A 21,091-nucleotide genomic window follows, 5' to 3' on the forward strand; every position below is an offset into this window, starting at 1 on the left:
TGGGTTGGGGACGCACGCACGCAGGGAACACATTGTTTTTAACATAAGAAGCATACAGTTTGGGAGGGGGGCCAAGCCCCCCTCCCAATCACACACACAACGTCATCACAACGAGACAAAAAGCGTAATTCTGTAGGCGGGGGCCCTTGGCCCACACACACACACACATACAACGTCATCACAACGAGACAAAAAGCGTAATTCTGTAGGCGGGGCCCACTTCGACAAAAGCGTAATTCTGTAGGAGTGGTATTAAACCTTCAACGGGCAGGGAATATGTAAATATTTTGAAATAGGTGGCTGGAGATTGGATAGTTTTAACACAGGGGCGGGGATAGCGGCCATTTTGGACAAAAGCGTAATTCTGTAGGCGGGGACAACGAGACAAAAGCGTAATTCTGTGGGCGGGGCTATGATGTCATCAAAATTTAAAAAAGCGTAATTCTATTATCTCTTCGCCCATCTACGGATTTTTGTCCGCATTTAACCATGTGTATGTGCCAACAAATCATTGTACACATTTGCTGATATTTGTCATATATCTGTGACTTCAATCATGCATTGTAGATTGTTGTGACACATTTGTGACTGTGGTTATAGTTTCAGATTCTTGTTACGTATTTTTGGATTGTATTTGCCACAATAACGACCACATGTATAAAATGCAAAATTTTGGAGGGAATTCTCGCTTACGGCCATACTATCCTGAGAACGCCCGATCTCGTCCGATCTCGGAAGCTAAGCAGGGTCGGGCCTGGTTAGTACTTGGATGGGAGACCGCCTGGGAATACCAGGTGCTGTAAGCTTTTGCACCGCAAAAAATAAATAAATAAAAAAAACTTTGACAAATATATAAGCAAGTATGCGAGCTGCTTTTTTATAAATTTCCACATATTCGCCTGACAGGCTGAGAGCACAAAATGCCAACATTCAGCGTCCTCTGCCTTTGGGTGTTGCTACAGTCTCGCCGTGGACGACTCGCAAATGCGTGTGGCAATTTGCAAATGCGTGTCTGGAGACTTGACTGTGGCTCCGGAGCCACACATTGACCAAAAGGGTACCCTCGGAGTCTACAGGTGTAGCAGACATATGACCCGATGCAGTCCGGTTGGGTTGGTGCAGTGAGTGTTTACTAAATAAAAAGTTAATGAATCAATTTTAAAAAATGGTGTTTACTGAATGCAATAAAGGGAAGTATAGTTAATGTGGCAATTAGCAGGTGTGGAGAAGCTTCATTCATTTTTTTTAGCTTCACTGGTTATATCATTGGTTCTTATTTTATTAGTTCCACTTTATTCTTCCATTTATTCCAATTTAATTTAAATAATGTCAAATAAATGGTACATGACCATGGGTGGATAGCAGTGAACGCCCCCCCAAGTTATTGGTGTATATATTGGTGGTACGGGGCTGGTATAATATTAGTGCCCCCATGTGGTCCGAATGTGTAGCTACGGAGCCACACACGTCTCCTGACACGCATTTGCAAATCAGCACACGCATTTGCGAGTCGTCCGCGGCAGGACTGTAGCAAACGTCACCTGTAAGAACACAGCCAATCAAAAGGTCCCGTTTTTACAGGTCGCCCATCTACGGATTTTTGTCCGCATTTAACCATGTGTATGTGCCAACAAATCATTGTACACATTTGCTGATATTTGTCATATATCTGTGACTTCAATCATGCATTGTAGATTGTTGTGACACATTTGTGACTGTGGTTATAGTTTCAGATTCTTGTTACGTATTTTTGGATTGAAGTATTTGCCACAATAAAGACCACATGTATAAAATGCAAAATTTTGGAAGGAATTCTCGCTTACGGCCATACTACCCTGAGAACGCCCGATCTCGTCCGATCTCGGAAGCTAAGCAGGGTCGGGCCTGGTTAGTACTTGGATGGGAGACCGCCTGGGAATACCAGGTGCTGTAAGCTTTTGCACCGCAAAAAATAAATAAATAAAAAAAACTTTGACAAATGTAAGCAAGTATGCGAGCTGCTTTTTTATAAATTTCCACATATTCGCCTGACAGGCTGAGAGCACAAAATGCCAACATTCAGCGTCCTCTGCCTTTGGGTGTTGCTACAGTCTCGCCGTGGACGACTCGCAAATGCGTGTGGCAATTTGCAAATGCGTGTCTGGAGACTTGACTGTGGCTCCGGAGCCACACATTGACCAAAAGGGTACCCTCGGATTCTACAGGTGTAGCAGACATATGACCCGATGCAGTCCGGTTGGGTTGGTGCAGTGAGTGTTTACTAAATAAAAAGTTAATGAATCAATTTTAAAAAATGGTGTTTACTGAATGCAATAAAGGGAAGTATAGTTAATGTGGCAATTAGCAGGTGTGGAGAAGCTTCATTCATTTTTTTTTAGCTTCACTGGTTATATCATTGGTTCTTATTTTATTAGTTCCACTTTATTCTTCCATTTATTCCAATTTAATTTAAATAATGTCAAATAAATGGTACATGACCATGGGTGGATAGCAGTGAACGCCCCCCCAAGTTATTGGTGTATATATTGGTGGTACGGGGCTGGTATAATATTAGTGCCCCCATGTGGTCCGAATGTGTAGCTACGGAGCCACACACGTCTCCTGACACGCATTTGCAAATCAGCACACGCATTTGCGAGTCGTCCGCGGCAGGACTGTAGCAAACGTCACCTGTAAGAACACAGCCAATCAAAAGGTCCCGTTTTTACAGGTCGCCCATCTACGGATTTTTGTCCGCATTTAACCATGTGTATGTGCCAACAAATCATTGTACACATTTGCTGATATTTGTCATATATCTGTGACTTCAATCATGCATTGTAGATTGTTGTGACACATTTGTGACTGTGGTTATAGTTTCAGATTCTTGTTACGTATTTTTGGATTGAAGTATTTGCCACAATAAAGACCACATGTATAAAATGCAAAATTTTGGAAGGAATTCTCGCTTACGGCCATACTACCCTGAGAACGCCCGATCTCGTCCGATCTCGGAAGCTAAGCAGGGTCGGGCCTGGTTAGTACTTGGATGGGAGACCGCCTGGGAATACCAGGTGCTGTAAGCTTTTGCACCGCAAAAAATAAATAAATAAAAAAAACTTTGACAAATGTAAGCAAGTATGCGAGCTGCTTTTTTATAAATTTCCACATATTCGCCTGACAGGCTGAGAGCACAAAATGCCAACATTCAGCGTCCTCTGCCTTTGGGTGTTGCTACAGTCTCGCCGTGGACGACTCGCAAATGCGTGTGGCAATTTGCAAATGCGTGTCTGGAGACTTGACTGTGGCTCCGGAGCCACACATTGACCAAAAGGGTACCCTCGGATTCTACAGGTGTAGCAGACATATGACCCGATGCAGTCCGGTTGGGTTGGTGCAGTGAGTGTTTACTAAATAAAAAGTTAATGAATCAATTTTAAAAAATGGTGTTTACTGAATGCAATAAAGGGAAGTATAGTTAATGTGGCAATTAGCAGGTGTGGAGAAGCTTCATTCATTTTTTTTAGCTTCACTGGTTATATCATTGGTTCTTATTTTATTAGTTCCACTTTATTCTTCCATTTATTCCAATTTAATTTAAATAATGTCAAATAAATGGTACATGACCATGGGTGGATAGCAGTGAACGCCCCCCCAAGTTATTGGTGTATATATTGGTGGTACGGGGCTGGTATAATATTAGTGCCCCCATGTGGTCCGAATGTGTAGCTACGGAGCCACACACGTCTCCTGACACGCATTTGCAAATCAGCACACGCATTTGCGAGTCGTCCGCGGCAGGACTGTAGCAAACGTCACCTGTAAGAACACAGCCAATCAAAAGGTCCCGTTTTTACAGGTCGCCCATCTACGGATTTTTGTCCGCATTTAACCATGTGTATGTGCCAACAAATCATTGTACACATTTGCTGATATTTGTCATATATCTGTGACTTCAATCATGCATTGTAGATTGTTGTGACACATTTGTGACTGTGGTTATAGTTCCAGATTCTTGTTACGTATTTTTGGATTGAAGTATTTGCCACAATAAAGACCACATGTATAAAATGCAAAATTTTGGAAGGAATTCTCGCTCACGGCCATACTACCCTGAGAACGCCCGGTCTCGTCCGATCTCGGAAGCTAAGCAGGGTCGGGCCTGGTTAGTACTTAGATGGGAGACTGCCTGGGAATATCAGGTGCTGTAAGCTTTTGCACCGCAAAAAATAAATAAATAAAAAAAACTTTGACCAATGTAAGCAAGTATGCGAGCTGCTTTTTTATAAATTTCCACATATTCGCCTGACAGGCTGAGAGCACAAATTGCCAACATTCAGCGTCCCCTGCCTTTGGGTGTTGCTACAGTCTCGCCGTGGACGACTCGCAAATGCGTGTGGCAATTTGCAAATGCGTGTCTGGAGACTTGACTGTGGCTCCGGAGCCACACATTAAGACCAAAAGGGTACCCTCGGAGTCTACAGGTGTAGCAGACATATGACCCGATGCAGTCCGGTTGGGTTGGTGCAGTGAGTGTTTACGAAATAAAAAGTTAATGAATCAATTTAAAAAAATGGCGTTTACTGAATGCAATAAAGGGAAGTATAGTTAATGTGGCAATTAGCAGGTGTGGAGAAGCTTCATTCATTTTTTTAGCTTCACTGGTTATATCATTGGTTCTTATTTTATTAGTTCCACTTTATTCTTCAATTTATTCCAATTTAATTTAAATAATGTCAAATAAATGGTACATGACCATGGGTGGATAGCAGTGAACGCCCCCCCAAGTTATTGGTGTATATATTGGTGGTACGGGGCTGGTATAATATTAGTGCCCCCATGTGGTCCGAATGTGTAGCTACGGAGCCACACACAAGTCTCCTGACACGCATTTGCGAGTCGTCCGCGGCAGAACTGTAGCAAACGTTGGCCCCCCATTTCTTGCAAAAATAGGGGGAAATAATTTGTTTCGTTTGTGCTGCGTTTGTGCTGTTAAAATTTTCGTTTGTGCTGCTACGGTTCCAGAGATATTACACTTTGTTTTATTTCGAGTGATGACGTCACCCAGCCCCCCATTTTCATCCAAATGGGTCGGTGCCATTCGTTTGTGCTCGTTTGTACTGTTAAAAGTTTTGTTTGTGCTGCTTCCGTTCGATAGATATTCTACGTTTTAATTCACGCGGTGACGTCACAAACACTAACGCTCCGGCGTCAGTCTATTTTGTTTTTGATGCTGTCGAACAAGGAGCTAGGTATCGTGCTACCGCGTTCAGTTAATCACTTCAATCACTCGTATTTGTTATTAATTCCAGGTTATAAACTAGTTCCTGGAATGAACCGATGTTTTGTATGTTTCTGCGCAATTTACATTCTTCATGATTCTGGAAAGCAACTGTTACCGGAGGAACTTCAGGTAAACATGTTACACTCACAGTTGTAGCTTTTTTTGCTAGCATACAGTTATCTTAAAATCTTCCTGTTTTCACTGCTGTCAATTACTTTGAATTCGATCTTATTTCTTTTAATATGTTGTTCTACTGCTCACTCATTTATTTCATCAGTAGTCATTAAAGCTATGTGATTATTTCTTAAATTATAGCAGACGTGAGGTCGAAACATATCCGTTGAACTATTTTGAAATAAAAACAACATAAACACACCCCTCGATGTAGCATTCCCTCATTTGAGAACTACTGAATTCATGTAAAAACAGTACATGTGTAATTGATGAGAGCTTGGGTTGAAACAATAGCTTTATGTGTAAAAAAAAAAAAAAACTGAAACAAGAAAACCCCCACCAAACTATTTACATTGCAACAATTAAGCAATCACTGCTTTGTGAAGAACAAAGCATGTGGGAAGATCGTTGTCTTTTCTGATGCTGCTTTCACTCCACTTTCCAGGTCATTGTACTCTCCCAGGCAAAAGCAGCCCTCCTGCAGTATGCCGCATAATGTCTAAGAGAATCCTGGGTCAAGCCTCTTTGAAATGCTATGACTGCTCTCAAAGTAAATTCTGTCAGCACCAGACTTCTGGGAATTTCTAGCAGGGCAACTTCTGTTCAACTCATACTAAGGTCAGTGTAAATGTAGCCATAATTGGGCCTGGATTTAATTTATTTGTTCCTTGTTATTTATTTATAATTAATTATATGTATAGTTCATGTATGCAGTTAAGTAATTTACATATTAGTATTTACATTTAATTATATACATAGTATCGCATTGTTTGGAGGACACGCCCTTGCCTTCCGTTTCCCTTTAAATACTTCCCGGTTTTGGCTCCGCACGTGTTTCGACGATCAACTTGTCATGACCCGTGTCGGTCATGGCAGGGTTTTGTTATTATTTTGTCACCGTCTATGCCATGCCTTTGTTATTGTTTTGATTTCGGTCAGCTGAGTAGGGGCGTGTCCCCTCAGCACTCCGTCCCCACCAGCCACGCACCTGTTCCCCGTTAGCCTCACACACCTGACTCCCATCTACTCCCTTTACGGACTGTCACGGCCACTCTCATTCTCGCTCTTGCTCATGCCCATGCTCATGCCCACGATCCCCAGTGTTTGTCACGGTCCTCGTTACTTGTCATTTTTGTTCTGTTTAGTCACGTTGAGTTTGTCTTTGTCATTTTGCACCCTGCCACGTTTGTTCGTCCACGCCACGTTGTTTGTCCTCGTTTTGATTAATTTCATAAATTCCCTTTAGTTTACCCTTTTCCCGGCTTCCTCGCAGTCTGGGTCCGCCTCCTCCTCGCCCACCGGCGATCGGCGAACCTGACAGAATGTTCCGACCAAACTCGGACCCAGCGAGAAGCTCTCGGCGGCGTCGTCGTCGCCGCTCGGACTACCCCCCTCAGCCTGCCGACCAACCCGTGTCCTTCATGTAGGTTCTATTTCCCGTTCTACGTCTGTTTCTCCCCTCTCTTTCCACGATCACGGTATTGATTACCAACCGGTCATACCTCCACATCTTATCATAGACTCCGACTACGAAGACGAATTTGAGCACCTTGCCATTTCACCCCCTCACATTGTGGTTGACTCAGATCATGAGGACGATTTTGAACACATATACAACCTGTTATACGCCCAGCGCGACACAGATTCGGTTAGGACCCGTCACTTTCCTCCCCCCGAACAACTTCCGTCACCTTTTTCTTTTGACTGTTTTGAGTCCACCTCTCACTCTACCTCGCGCGCTTCACGTCCAAAGTCACATAGATCACGGCCACGTCGTCCACCGTCGGTTTCCGCACCTTGTCACGTCCCCCTTGCGTCTCATAGCTCACGTTCACCGGCACCAGTAGTTTCGGTCCCTCGTGTCTCTCGTTCCCCTGACACCCTATGGCGGCAGGCTGATAGGGATCAGGTCCCCCGTCTCGGCTGCGCCCGGTCCGCCTGCTGCGCCCGGCCCGCCGCAGCCTCCACGTCAGCTGCAGACACCCATGCCGCCTCCACGTCATCGGCACAGACCACGCCGCCTCCACGTCAGCTGCCGCAACCCACGCCGCCTCCACGTCAGCTGCAGCAACCCACGCCGCCTCCACTTCAGCTGCAGCAACCCACGCCGCCTCCACGTCAGCTGCAGCAACCCACGCCGCCTCCACGTCAGCTGCAGCAACCCACGCCGCCTCCACGTCAGCTGCTGCAGCCTCCAGTGCCGGCCCCTCGTCGGCTGCAGCCTCCAGTGCCGGCCCCTCATCGGCTGCAGCCTCCAGTGCCGGGCCCTCGCCGGCTGCAGCCTCCAGAGTCCCACTCCGGCTCCCCACCAGCTGCTGAGCCCCGTTCCGGCTCCCCGCCAGCTGCTCAGCCCCGTCCCGGCTCCCCGCCAGCTGCTGAGCCCCGTCCCGGCTCCCCGCCAGCTGCTGAGCCCCGTCCCGGCTCCCCGCCAGCTTCTGAGCCCCGTCCCGGCTCCCCGCCAGCTTCTGAGCCCCGTCCCGGCTCCCCGCCAGCTGCTGAGCCCCGTCCCGGCTCCCCGCCAGCTGCTGAGCCCCGTCCCGGCTCCCCGCCAGCTGCTGAGCCCCGTCCCGGCTCCCCGCCAGCTGCTGAGCCCCGTCCCGGCTCCCCGCCAGCTGCTGAGCCCCGTCCCGGCTCCTCGCCAGCGCCTCAAGTCCATGTTGCTGCGGTGCACGTCTTGCGTTCGCCCCAAGTCCATGTTGCTGCGGTGCACGTCCAGCGTTCGCCCCAAGTTCACGTTCCGGCAGAGCACGCCCTGCGTCCGCCCCAAGTTCACGTTCCGGCAGAGCACACCTTGCGTCCGTCCCAAGTTCACGTCCCGGCGGAGCACGTCCCGCGTCCGCCCCAAGTCCACGTTCCGGCGGTGCACGTCCGGCTTCTGCCCCAAGCTCATGTCCCGGCGGAGCACGTCCCGCGTCCGCCCCAAGACCATGTTCCGGCGGTGCACGTCATGCGTCCGCCCCAAGTCCATGTTGCTGCGGTGCACGTCTTGCGCCCGCCCCAAGTCCATGTTGCGGCGGAGCACATCTTGCCTCCGCCCCAAGTCCATGTTGCGGCGAAGCGTGTCCAGCGTCTGCTCCGAGTTCCTGCCTCGACGGCAGTCGACGACCCTCCGCCGCTTCAGGTTCCTGTCTCGGCTGCACCAGGCCCTCCGACGCGCCAAGTTACTGTCTCGGCTGCGCCTGGTCCGCCGCGCCTTCAGGTTCCTTTCTCGGCTGCGCCAGGCCCTCTGACGCTCCAGGTTCTTGTCTCGACCGTGCCCGGCCCGCCGCCGCTCCAAGCTCATGTCTCGGCGGCGCCCGATGAACCGCCGCCGCTTCCCGTATCTGCCTCGGCGGTGCCCGGCGGTCCGCCATCGCTCCAAGTTACTATCTCGGCTGCGCCCAGTCCGTCACCGCTCCAAGTTTCTGTCTCGGCTGCGCCCGGCCCGCCGCCGCTCCAAGTTCCTGCCTCGGCTGCACCCGTCGCCGCGTCTCGTCTCAGCCTCGGCGACGTACTCCAGGTGGCAACCGGGGCCTCCTGGACGTCCGCCTGAATGGCCACAGCTGGACTCGCTGGTCTGGTCCCCCGGTCGGCCGCCTGAATGGCCACAACTGGACTCGCTGGTCTGGCCTCCCGGACACCCGCCTGACCAGTCTTTTGATTGCGGGTCGTGGTCCCGCCTTCCGGCCCCCTTCCGCCCACCCTCGTTTTTGGACAATTTTTTTTTTTTGTTTGTTTTGGGACGTCTGGGATCCGTCCCTTTAGGTGGGGGTACTGTCATGACCCGTGTCGGTCATGGCAGGGTTTTGTTATTATTTTATCACCGTCCATGCCATGCCTTTGTTATTGTTTTGATTTCGGTCAGCTGAGTAGGGGCGTGTCCCCTCAGCACTCATCACTAGTGGTCATGTCTGTCGAAGTAATTTTAATTTGAAAAAAAAAAAATCAGGCTTTGCTTTTTAATTGTATGTGGTTCAACAGAGAAGAAAACCAACTCATGAAACAGGCGTCGACAAAGATGATGGTGCCCTTCCTTATTTTAATACTATATTTGTTGCAAAACATGTTGGCAATCAGAGGACAAATTTTGATAACTTTCATCACAGTCATAGCATTTCAAAGAGGCTTGACCCAGGATTCTCTTGGTGGCATACTGCAGGAGGGTTGCTTTTGCCTGGGAGAGTACAATGACCTGGAAAGTGGAGTGAAAGCAGCATCAGAAAAGACAAAGATCTTCCCACATGCTTTGTTCTTCACAAAGCAGTGATTGCTTAATTGTTACAATGTAGATAGTTTGGTGTTTTTTTTGTTTCAGTTTTTTTTTTTTTACACATAAAGCTATTGTTTCAACCCAAGCTTTCTCTGCAGGCTCTCATCAATTACACATGTACTGTTTTTACATGAATTCAGTTGTTCTCAAATGAGGGAATGCTACATCAAGGGGTGTGTTTAAGTTGTTTTTATTTCAAAATAGTTCTATGGTTGTGTTTCGGCCTCACGTCCGCTATAATTTAAGAAATAATCACATAGCTTTAATGACTACTGATGAAATAAATGAGTGAGCAGTAGTACAACATATTAAAAGAAATAAGATTGAATTTAAAGTAATTGACAGCAGTGAAAACAGGAAGATTTTAAGATAACTGTATGCTAGCAAAAAAAGCTACAACTGTGAGTGTAACATGTTTACCTGAAGTTCCTCCGGCAACAGTTGCTTTCCAGAATCATGAAGAATGTAAATTGCGCAGAAACATACAAAACATCGGTTCATTCCAGGAACTAGTTTATAACCTGGAATTAATAACAAATACGAGTGATTGAAGTGATTAACTGAACGCGGTAGCACGATACCTAGCTCCTTGTTCGACAGCATCCAAAACAAAATAGACTGACGCCGGAGCGTTGGTGTTTGTGACGTCACCGCGTGAATTAAAACGTAGAATATCTATCGAACGGAAGCAGCACAAACAAAACTTTTAACAGCACAAACGAGCACAAACGAATGGCACCGACCCATTTGGATGAAAATGGGGGGCTGGGTGACGTCACCACTCGAAATAAAAAAGTGTAATATCTCTGGAACCGAAGCAGCACAAACGAGCACAAACAAATGGCACCATTCCCGACCCATTTGGATGAAAATGGGGGGCTGGGTGACGTCATCACTCGAAATAAAACAAAGTGTAATATCTCTGGAACCGTAGCAGCACAAACGAAAATTTTAACAGCACAAACGAGCACAAACGCAGCACAAACGAAACAAACTATTTCCCCCTATTTTTGCAAGAAATGGGGGGCCAACTTCATGCAGGTGAATAGCGATGGTAAGGAATCACTCTACTTTGAAAAAAGTAACAAAAGTCCAAGTGATTATGTATACATTGGTGGTGTAGCTTGTGGTGGTGTCTGAATTGAATTGAATTGAAAACACATGTTCAATATATCGCTAAATAAATTACGCAAAAGCAGTTTTGAGCAGCATAGCCTCAGTGCTTCAAGGGAACCGACACCTCAAGGGACTTTGTCAATATTATAACATAAAAACGGGAGATCTTTATTGAATTGAAACCACTAATGTGCTTGTGTCTCACAGGTCAGATATCTTTATCAGAGTTCATGGAGGGAGCTCAAAAGGATGAATGGGTCATGAACCTGTTCAAGTTGGATGTCAACGCCTCGAGCTGGGTCATCCAAAATTGTGGCAAACTTCCATGATCCTATTGAGTGGAACCTCAACTTTAGTACAAGGGTGACAGATATGCTGTCTTTATACCTTGACTTTGTCTGACATCTCTTCTGTTTTGAAGGAGAAGGGCAGTGTACCTTTTTTATGGCCTCAGTTTTTGGTCTGCTGGCTTGGAAGTTACAGTCCTTGCTATCTTCCTGACTTGGCTGTGAGCTCAGTAGGCCCAATACTCGGAGGGAGTTTGTGCGGTTGGGCAATAAAATGTCAGTAATTGTAATAATTATTATGAATAATATGATTCTACATATAGAGTTCAAAGTTTATGTTCCACCTCAAAGCAATTAAAAACGTAGTTAATTTTGTAAAGTGAATTTGAATTACACTGTACTGTGAACTGTTTTAATTGTTCTAATTGCGCATGTCTCATTTCTGTTCCTTTTACCAGCTACGATGTCTGTTTTACACAAGGAGTTAGATTTTTTTCGCCTGCTACGCAGGCCTCGTTCGTTTTGTATTCACAATTTGTTTGGTGTGTTTGTTTGTCTGTTTTATTTTGTTGTTACTGTTTGGTTGTATGGGCAGGTTTTCCATTATACTGGCATACAGTATGTGTCCACTATTTACGGCGTGTTGCGTCCCAGCGTCATCAGAACCAAATTATTTGGCCAATCCATAGGGCGTCTACTGAGTGTGTAGTTTCTTTGTAGAGTTGCAATAGGTACAGTACTAAAAAGCATTGATAAACATTGATATTACTTAATAAACAGTATTGTTTCACAAAGTGAAATCCTCTAAAGATGATTATAAGAGTGCTAAGAATTAATTTTACTGGCTGGTGGTATGGAAATCGGAAAATGGAGGAGTGAATAGATAACCTGACGGGAACATCACATGAACCATTTACTGTATGTCGCAAACTACCTCAAAAATAATTGTTTTAAATCCTCAGACAGTTTGAAGAGTGAATAAAATGCTGATTGTGTGAACATGATACACGGAATTCATATGTTACCTCATTCATTTTTTGTTTAATATCTGCAAGGCTAATCCTCTCAGCTACCTCTTGTTGGCTTGCTCATTGTGGGAGATTGGACTGGTTCGAAATTGTGTGCATGATGATGTTAAAATTAGTTATTGCTTTGCCATGAATTCACAAACACCTCCATGTAATTTATTTTGCTGATGCTTTGCGGGATTTTCGCTTTTGTTGAATGTCAGCGAAAGTTACACTGATTTCCGTTTTTCGGATGCGGGCTTTGAATGCCCCTCGAGCAGTTGAGACTGAGTAGAAGAGAGACGGTGATGCATTTTGAGGTTTGAAGAATAAAATGATTTGTAAAAAGACAATGCTGCAGCTCTTTGTTTCTCGGAGTTGCAACATATCTTACTTAGTGTTCAACAGTAATGGGGTTTGAAGAAAAATAAGAATTGTGACAAAGTATGTATGGCTGGCATATCGGCTACTGCCACACAAATCCATATTTCTAACAAGCAAACAGTGTTTTTGATCATTAAGCACTGGCATTGAAGGCATTTTCACGAAGACAGAGATTTTGATCACATACTGTGTGTGGATGTAATTTGTTTTGCCATAGGGCGGCGATCCAATGCCGCATCATACGAGAAAAGGCAAGATCATGATATTGAAAGAAATTTATATTGAAGCCTATGAATACAATTTTGGGGGGAATATAACACTTTTATTTCAAACTTTTATTGAACGTTTCATTGAGCCATGTGTGCCTCTTACTACGCTGACACAGCACAATTTACCCACTGTCTTTTAACCACTTTCAAAAGCTTCTTTTTATGCCTGCATAATATTTCTCCCTCTCCCTCTTTTTGGGGGGTTTTGTGACCCTGAGCACTTTCTATTTTGCTTCTCCATTTTTAGCATCATCAGACGTTTGAATTGTAAACACCCGAGGGGGCACGCACTGGACTCTGTCTGAGTTCGCGCAGCGCGCAGGAGGAGGGGGGCGCTGGTGACAGTCACGGAGCAGTGAGGCGCCTATCAGTGACGTGCCTCTATTAGTATTAGCGATTAGATCAAACCATACCCGTGTGAATAAACAGCTCTTTAATACATAAAATGGCCACTCAAAATTTCCCTCCATCGCTTTGGCGCCCCCTCAAGCGTGTCGCCCCTTTTCACCGTACATGTCGCGCACGCATACTCTTTATGCCACTGCCCATGCTTATCCGGACACAATATGCTTCTCCTGTATGACTCTTACGTGTTCAGAAACAGTCGTGGACTGCTTTGCATAGACACTCAGTCACTCACAGGACATTTCATTGTAACAATGGACAAAGTTGGATCTTCATTAATTCATTCAATTTTGTTGACCTTTATTCTTGTTCTTTTCGGTGACATTGGTCTTGCTGGGAAAACAATGATAACGATAATAATTTTGTTGCCACATCCCCACGATATGTGTTCTAAAATTTTTCTTATCTTTCAAAAATATTGAAAAATGACGTAGGCAATTATGCTACGCAGTCGATGATATATAAGAGGTATTTTTTTGTTGTGATGGGCAGCTGAATCCTTATTCCGATCCCTTGAAGCTGTCCATCCAAATGATTCACATATAAGGTTCAGCTTGTGTAGATTCATGTGCGCACACGTCCCCCTGGTGGACAAAACCCCCATTTGTCATTTTAATTGTGTGATAGCTTTTTTTTTCGTTTTATAGTAAGTTTCCACACGAAAATTATAACCGGACTCAAAAGTCGCAAGTGAGGTCTTCTGGACTTCATTTATGTAATTTGTCAATGGTTCATTTGTGGTTAATGCTATGGTATGAAATTAACAAACTGCATATGAAAGTTTTGATCAAATTAGTGTTTGTCAAAGGACTGATATTGACATAATTTGTGTTTATTAATACTTTTTACTGAAAAACAACAGCAACATTTTTTCTCCCTGCATTGGCTTGGTTGCATCCTTGCTTTACTGAAATGGGAAGGTCAATTATTTTTTTTTATTTAATTTTGAATTATTACTACACTGACAATTAAAGATTTTGTGTTGTGTTCTATGGTACCTGCAGTTCTAAATCAATGCTGATTGTCACCTGAGAAGAAAAAAATTAGGGGGCCCGGTGGCCTACTGCATTGATTGAACACTCTAAATCAGGGGTATTCAATTCTGTTCCTCAAGGGCCGGTGTCCTGCCTGTTTTCCAACTCTCCCTGCTGCAATACACCAATGCAAGCTCTCAAGATCTGTATAGGGCCAACTAGTACATCTCCGGTATATGCACTCCAAGATGAAACTGAGGAAATGCTGCTGGAACGTTGGCAGAAAAATCTTACAGTAAATTATGAGGCTAGTCTAAGGAAGCATGGAGAGAATCATCCAACAAAAGGGTACTCAGACCCTTTTGGGACAGAGCGATGGCTCAAAAGCAGAGATTTCAATTAACTGGTCATGCATGTGATTGCAAGGTAAATTGGCGTGCATGAGGTTGATTTTAGCTGAGCAGTGGTCCCTGTATGGATTTTTGAGCCTCTAAAATATGACTTGGATTTGGAAAGGGCTGTTGTTGTACCAATTCACAGAGAGGAGATGGGAAGCAGGACTAGTGATAATTTAAGTATTGGCACTGTTAAATTATATGTATTGATAATGGATTTTGAGTGGATAAAGGAGCAAGGTGTGTGGAATGCCGTGATCTGGGGTGACTCAGCCTCAGTGTTAATGAGTTTTGAGAGGGGAACTTCTAGGTGTAGACAGGGGTTGATAGAGAAAGTTCTGCAAGCAAGGGAACAATGCAGAAATGTAATATTATGTGGATCCCTGCACATTTGGGACTTCAAGGCATTCAAAGGGCAGACAAAATAGCCACACAGCATCAATGAGACTAAACATTGATACACATATTCAATTATCAAAGACAGAGGGGAAACATGTAATGTGGATGAAGATAATTGGTAATCTTGTGGAAGGTCCTCCAGGAGTAAGGTGTATCAGACACACTATTATGGGGCAATTTAATCCCTGTACAACAGGCGTCAGAGTTTGTTCCGCATTTCCGGCAGTACGTCAGATTCATTACCAGTGAGGGTTAGAGTCCGCCTAAACATCCCTTTGTCACAGATTCTTTTCATAACCATTATGGACAGAATTTCTAGGCCTAGCCAAGCCTTGGTTGTCTCAGTATTCCATCTCTGTGTGACGCCGTTGGGATGGTTGCGGATGAAATCCTACCCAAGGGGAGGAGTTCAAGTATCTTGATTGAGATACCATTCAATAATCTTGACACAATGTAACATTTTGTATTTGCTTAGTTTTAGCGAGTCAAAATAATGTAGGCGCGAGGAGTCATCCGGGAAATCAAGCATTCAAGTGGATTGGCAAAGGCATCAGAGAGAAAACTTGTCTATTTTTCGTGAGTTAGTCGAGTTAACTATGGACAGAAAAACCTCCAGTGAATTAGTCACTGAACTAAAACCTCATGACATAATCCCTAATCTCACTGCGACCACAGTGTAACTTGTCTGTACATATGCCCATATGGTGTCCTGTTTACTATTAACCGCTTATTCTTCAGTAGCTACAATGTCATTTTGCCTAATCCAGAACAACACATGGATATGCTTTTCTTTTCTCAAATAACACCAATGTACAGAAAGGTACAATTTGGGATGGGAATTTTAAAATAGTTCAATTAATTCTGCGCTGGAAAATCTGCGGGAGGATCCCAAGAATAATTGATAATGCACAGCAAAGTTGCTTGACAATTTTTATATAGAATATTTGGGGGAGAATATTGCATTTTTGTCTAATTTTGTTTCAAATAATGGGTCAAGCACAGAGTGTTCCTGATACAGAAGTTACCCTACAAAACATCCAGGCATTGTATCGTTGGTTTGCAAGTGAATGTCCAAGTGGTAATCTCCATTTGCATGAATTCAAGACAATTTTTCGAATTAACGACTCCTCAGAGGAAGAATCAGCATACATGGAAAATGTGTTTCAATCATTTGATACAAATACGGTAAAGTAATATACGGTATTAATTAACACCATGATGTTTGACAGGTAATTTTTTTGTCACATTTACATTTTGTTCTACTGAGAACACTTAGTTTCTATTTAAGATTTTGAAATGTTTCACCTTGTGAGTCCTTGCTGAAATTCAATAAATACATGTGATTATTTTGTGCTTGTATTTTTATTTTATTTTTTTAGGATGGCAAGCTAGAATATAGAATTATTGAATATGTGGCAGCAGTTCATCTTGTTTTGCGGGGGAAATTTGAGGACAAACTGAAAGGTGTATGACAGAGATGGGAATGCCCGTCTGGACAGAGAAAGAAGTGAGACATATGAAAGCTGGTAATTTTTATATTTAGTTTTAAATATATAAATAGAACCACATCTTTGTATGGACAATTAAGTGAACATGTGTAGGCTTCAGCCTGTTTTGTTGTTGTTGTAAATCCTGAGTTTCCCTTCTGGACATGCTTTGCCAGCCTCCACTATTGCTACCTTCACTTGCGGCTTGTTTGTGACTCTTGTGGCCTTAACGTTTTTGTTCAATAAGTGAAACGCATTCAAACTTGGAAATGCCCTTAGCTTGAAGCAGCTTGAAGATTGTTGTATTATGTATATCTGTAAGAGCCATTTTTTACGTTAAGGTATGTTTGCTTTAAACCTCCCACCACTTGGGTGCAGTGTGGTATCCATTGGCCACAGGGCTATTTAATCAATGGGCTAACAAGACCCAGGTGGTTACTATTGGGGAGGCAAAAAGTTTTAGACCGTGACCGTGACAAGGTGGAATGAATGGTGTGAGCTGACTTGACGGACAATTGGATGACTTTACTTTGGAAAAAGCGGAACGGACACGCGTCAAACCAACCCAGGCCAGTAGTAACCATAGTGACCCGTTTGATAGGGAAAAGGGTCACTACAATATCTGCACTGTGAAGCACCATCAAATGTGTTTTTCAGCAATTGGTTGGATGAGAGCAGAGATTACAGTGTAGCGCTGTTCGCCTCACAATTGTGATTTATTACTGTTATGTTTTTCCTCTGGAAAAAGGTCAGGACTCTTTTACGCACAGAGACAGAAAATGAATTTAACAAAGATATTTATTTGACAAAAAATTAATAATTAGTAAGCGAGACCGACAAAGTGAAACAAAGGACGCTAGTGGAAAAACACACCGGGAAAATAACGACGGGAACGAAAAACGCTTGCAAAAGGCAAGGAACAAAAAAACAAACGAAAATCGCTTGCCGCTGAAGGACAAGGAAAACCAATTCACGAAAAGGCACGAATGAGATAATCAATTAACAAAGAAAACACTTACGAATGAAATAAGGACATAAATCACGGAAGGCAAACACAAGACGTCTAACAATAAGCAGCTTCGCAGCACGAGCGAGAGGAATCTTCCGACACTGAGTTGTCGGCATGAAGTCCTTAAATAGTCCCGCAATCAGGAGCATGACGAGTGACAGGTGAGTGGCTGGTGGGCGCGTCGCTCCAGCCAAGACGTCGTGACCCGGAACGAAGCGCTGGAAGGGAACGTCCCCACTCCAGCTGGGCAAAAACAACCACAAACATGACAGGACAAAAATGGATCATGACAATTACTTCACTGCTACACTTCAACTGATTGTTTTTCTTTTAAATTTTTTCAAGAAGAGAAATAAATATATAAATGACTGAAACATTGGGGTTGCACAAGTGTCTTTTATGACTGCCACGTGGTTGCATTGTTAAGAATTAATCACATTTCAAATTGATGCAGTAAATGGGAATTGGCACACCCGGTCACCATTTTAAGTGCAACCAATTGTATTTCTTCTCAGAATACTTTATATTCTTTCTGCTTTTTTACAAGAATTTCACAAATTTTGTGCTAAGACTGGCTGCTATTTTAAACCTTTTATAATTCCTTCTTCATTGCCTAATGCCCCAATTCCATCTCCTAAGCACGATGCTGCCACCACCATGCTTCATTGTATGTGTGTTGCTCTTTTGAAAATTTCTTTTGATGAGCAGTGTACTATTTGCACCAAATATGCCTTTTTGAAGTAGGGCCAAAAGTTGAAACGTGGTTTGAAAGGATCGTAAAGTATCCTAAACACATGATGTGCATTATGTCAGACAAAATTCTGTGTGGGCGAATCATTGTGGTCACCATGGTCACCATTTTGGGTACTCATAGACTATGGGTAAATACACTTTATTGAGATGACAAATTAAGATGAGAAGATCACTTTCTGGAAGTAATTATTTGAGCTATGAAAATTTGAATGTAATTCCTATTAACAACACATCTTCAATGTGTTTTGAATCTGTCCAGATTAACCACAAATTAAAGAGGCACACTGACCCAGTGAACATTGAAGATATATGTGATAGAATATTTACCCAAGTTGACAAAAATAAAGACAGTAAGTTGTGTTTAGTTCAACGGTTATTGTAAATTACAACAATTGTCTCTGAAACAGAGGGTGGTAACACCATCTCTTCTCTGATTTATTTATTTATTTACAGAGTAATGTGAATAGACCAAATAATTCCAAGTAAGAAATTCAATCATGATTTTGCGTTTTGTAACTTGTATATTCTCTCTTTCTCTTTCTCTGCATTGTACAGGTCAAATTTCTCTGGAGGAATTTATTGAAGGAGCTGAAAAGGACCAATGGATAATGGATCAGCTCAAATTGGATTTTGCACATTGTGACTGGTTTATTGAGCAACAAGCGAAGAATCCAATTACATTCATTCATTATACCATGGCTGGGTCCAGTCTTGTGCAAAAATTCTGTCCAGAGTTAACATATATCGTCACTGTCCCGTGAAAAAAAACGTATGTCCATTTTTGTCTTTTTTGGGGGGTATTTTTATGTAAATGGTGTTTCTGTGTTACAGACATCTGATTAATGTGAACATATAAAAAAAGATAAATAAAATTGGACATACATGTTTTTTTACAGGAGAGCGACGATATTCGCAAGGAACGCTTTGTGTATTTCTACACTATACACAAATATGACAAAAATCGGACTGGAGATCTGAGCTTCTTTTATTTTCTATTCATCCATACATCCATTATCTGAACCGCTCCTACTCATGAGGGTCGTGGGCTATTTTATATTCATCTCCCTTTTTTGTAGAGGAACTGTGTTCTTGGTGCTTTTTTTAGTCCATTTAACTTAGTCTCATCACTGTTTACCAGTGTGCCTGGTGTGAAGCTATCTCACTACATAACATAAAGATAGTTTTTCCTGTTTTATTTTATTTTAGGGTTTCTGACTATTTACATTAAATAGTGTATTGAAGTGTGTGGCTCTGAAGAGATTTGATTAACATCTTTACGGCCAAAAGACACATCGTATCAAAGGGTGCAGCATCAGTTGAGGGCGCTGTTTTCTGTATTTAATACTTACTCTGGGCTGGGCGGCCCGTACTGAGGCTTGCCCGTGCACACTGGCATTCATGCACAGTGACTCTAAACCACCTATGCAAAAATGTATGAACATTCAATTGCAAAATTACCACACTCCTTAGAGTCATGGATTCAAATCAAAACCAAAAATATCTCTGAACACCATACAAGCAAACAATGAAAGAAAGAAATAAAATTACCACAAAACACGCATCTCTCATGCCATTCATATCCCAAAAAGAAATAAAGGTAACACTAAAAGATTACTGCAAAGGATTCTGGGAGCCAATCAGCCTCAGCCAATCACATGTCTGTTTAGAGAAATGTGAGTGGTGTGCTTTGGGCAGTGTTTTTTTTTTTTGCAGTCTGTTTTCTAAACCTGTGATGTTTCTTGCTTGCAATACCATGAATGATAAGACCGACTACGATATGTCCAGCTTTCTCCAGCACCATCACCAAAAAACGTTATCACGTAATATCTTTGTCACAGTCAATCCAGACCCAAGCAGTTTTGGGCTTTGTCCAGCAGGGTGTGCTACCTTGTACATATAAGGCATGAGAGATTTTATTTGTTAATCTTATTTCTTTGATTCATAGGGTGATCAGACTTGAGGGTCCTATCAATACAGAATGCATGTCACAATGTAAGGCACTTTGTTAATATAGGGGAAACTTCTGATTTCCATTTGCAATGCTGACAACACATGATAATATTTTCATAAAGTCTTCACCATAATCTGCCTCAAAGAGATAAGATGCCATTATCTATCTATTGTCATGAAATGTCAGTTCTAACAATTTTTTATTATGTTTTTTTTGTGGTGGGGGCAGATTGGGGTGTTGCGTGTGTATTGCCATACCTCAATTCCAAATATAGTTGCAAGCAGCTATAAAGTCCCCTTTTAGGCACGTTGAACTTATCATTTTTTTGGGGTAAATGAAGTGCATCACATTAAAAGCTATTGTGATCAAATGTGACCTGTATAGGGGCAAAAATGGGGCAACATTTGAAAGGAAATTAAAAATGGCAGACTTCCTTTCAAGTTTAAAATAGGGCTTCAGAGACTTATTCTAGGTCTTGGCCTGTTGCATCTAACCATCCATCCATTATCTGAGTAGCTTCACCTCACAACAGTCGTGGGCGTGCTATAGCCTAACCCGGCCGTCCACGGGCAGTAGGTGGGGTACAACTTGAACTGGTTGCCAGGCAATCGCAGGGCACATAAACACAAATAGCCACTCACGCTCACAATCACACCCAGGGACAATTTAGACTCTAAATTTTAGAGTGTCCACTCAACCAACCATATATGTCTTTGGAATGTGGGAGGAAACTGGAGTACCCGGAGAAAACCCACACAGGCATTGGGCGAACATGCAAACTCCACACAGGACTCAAACCTACAACCTCTGCGCTGTGAGGCAGACATGCTAACCAATCGTCCACCATGTGACCCTGAGCTGTTACATGCTGTTTCACCCCAAAATTTGAAGATGCTCAATGATCTAATAAAATAATGCTGCTGCAGCCAGGCCTGATGTTTATGAAAATTTCTATTAGTTTTGGGGAAA

The 21,091-nt window shown here is 43.3% G+C and overlaps 4 non-coding genes and 1 pseudogene across 4 annotated transcripts; all 5 read left to right on the plus strand.

Moving 5' to 3' along the window:
* Positions 1 to 687: 687 nt before the first annotated feature.
* On the plus strand, positions 688 to 806 carry LOC148336456 (5S ribosomal RNA). Its single transcript, XR_015843424.1, has one exon. It is a non-coding gene; the product is annotated as a 5S ribosomal RNA (ribosomal RNA).
* A 1,011-nt stretch (positions 807 to 1,817) lies between these two features.
* LOC148336457 (5S ribosomal RNA) lies at positions 1,818 to 1,936 on the plus strand. The gene has a single exon (XR_015843862.1). It is a non-coding gene; the product is annotated as a 5S ribosomal RNA (ribosomal RNA).
* Positions 1,937 to 2,946: 1,010 nt separating this feature from the next.
* On the plus strand, positions 2,947 to 3,065 carry LOC148336458 (5S ribosomal RNA). Its single transcript, XR_015843863.1, has one exon. It is a non-coding gene; the product is annotated as a 5S ribosomal RNA (ribosomal RNA).
* A 1,009-nt stretch (positions 3,066 to 4,074) lies between these two features.
* Positions 4,075 to 4,193, plus strand: LOC148336459 (5S ribosomal RNA). The gene has a single exon (XR_015843492.1). It is a non-coding gene; the product is annotated as a 5S ribosomal RNA (ribosomal RNA).
* Positions 4,194 to 15,897: 11,704 nt separating this feature from the next.
* LOC148336460 (guanylyl cyclase-activating protein 2-like) lies at positions 15,898 to 18,932 on the plus strand (annotated as a pseudogene).
* Positions 18,933 to 21,091: the final 2,159 nt, after the last annotated feature.

This window comes from Idiotropiscis lumnitzeri, chromosome 5 (assembly GCF_059441095.1).
Source record: "Idiotropiscis lumnitzeri isolate Australia: NSW breed Sydney's pygmy pipehorse chromosome 5, RoL_Ilum_1.0, whole genome shotgun sequence".
In the NCBI taxonomy this organism is placed as follows: Eukaryota; Metazoa; Chordata; class Actinopteri; order Syngnathiformes; family Syngnathidae; genus Idiotropiscis; species Idiotropiscis lumnitzeri.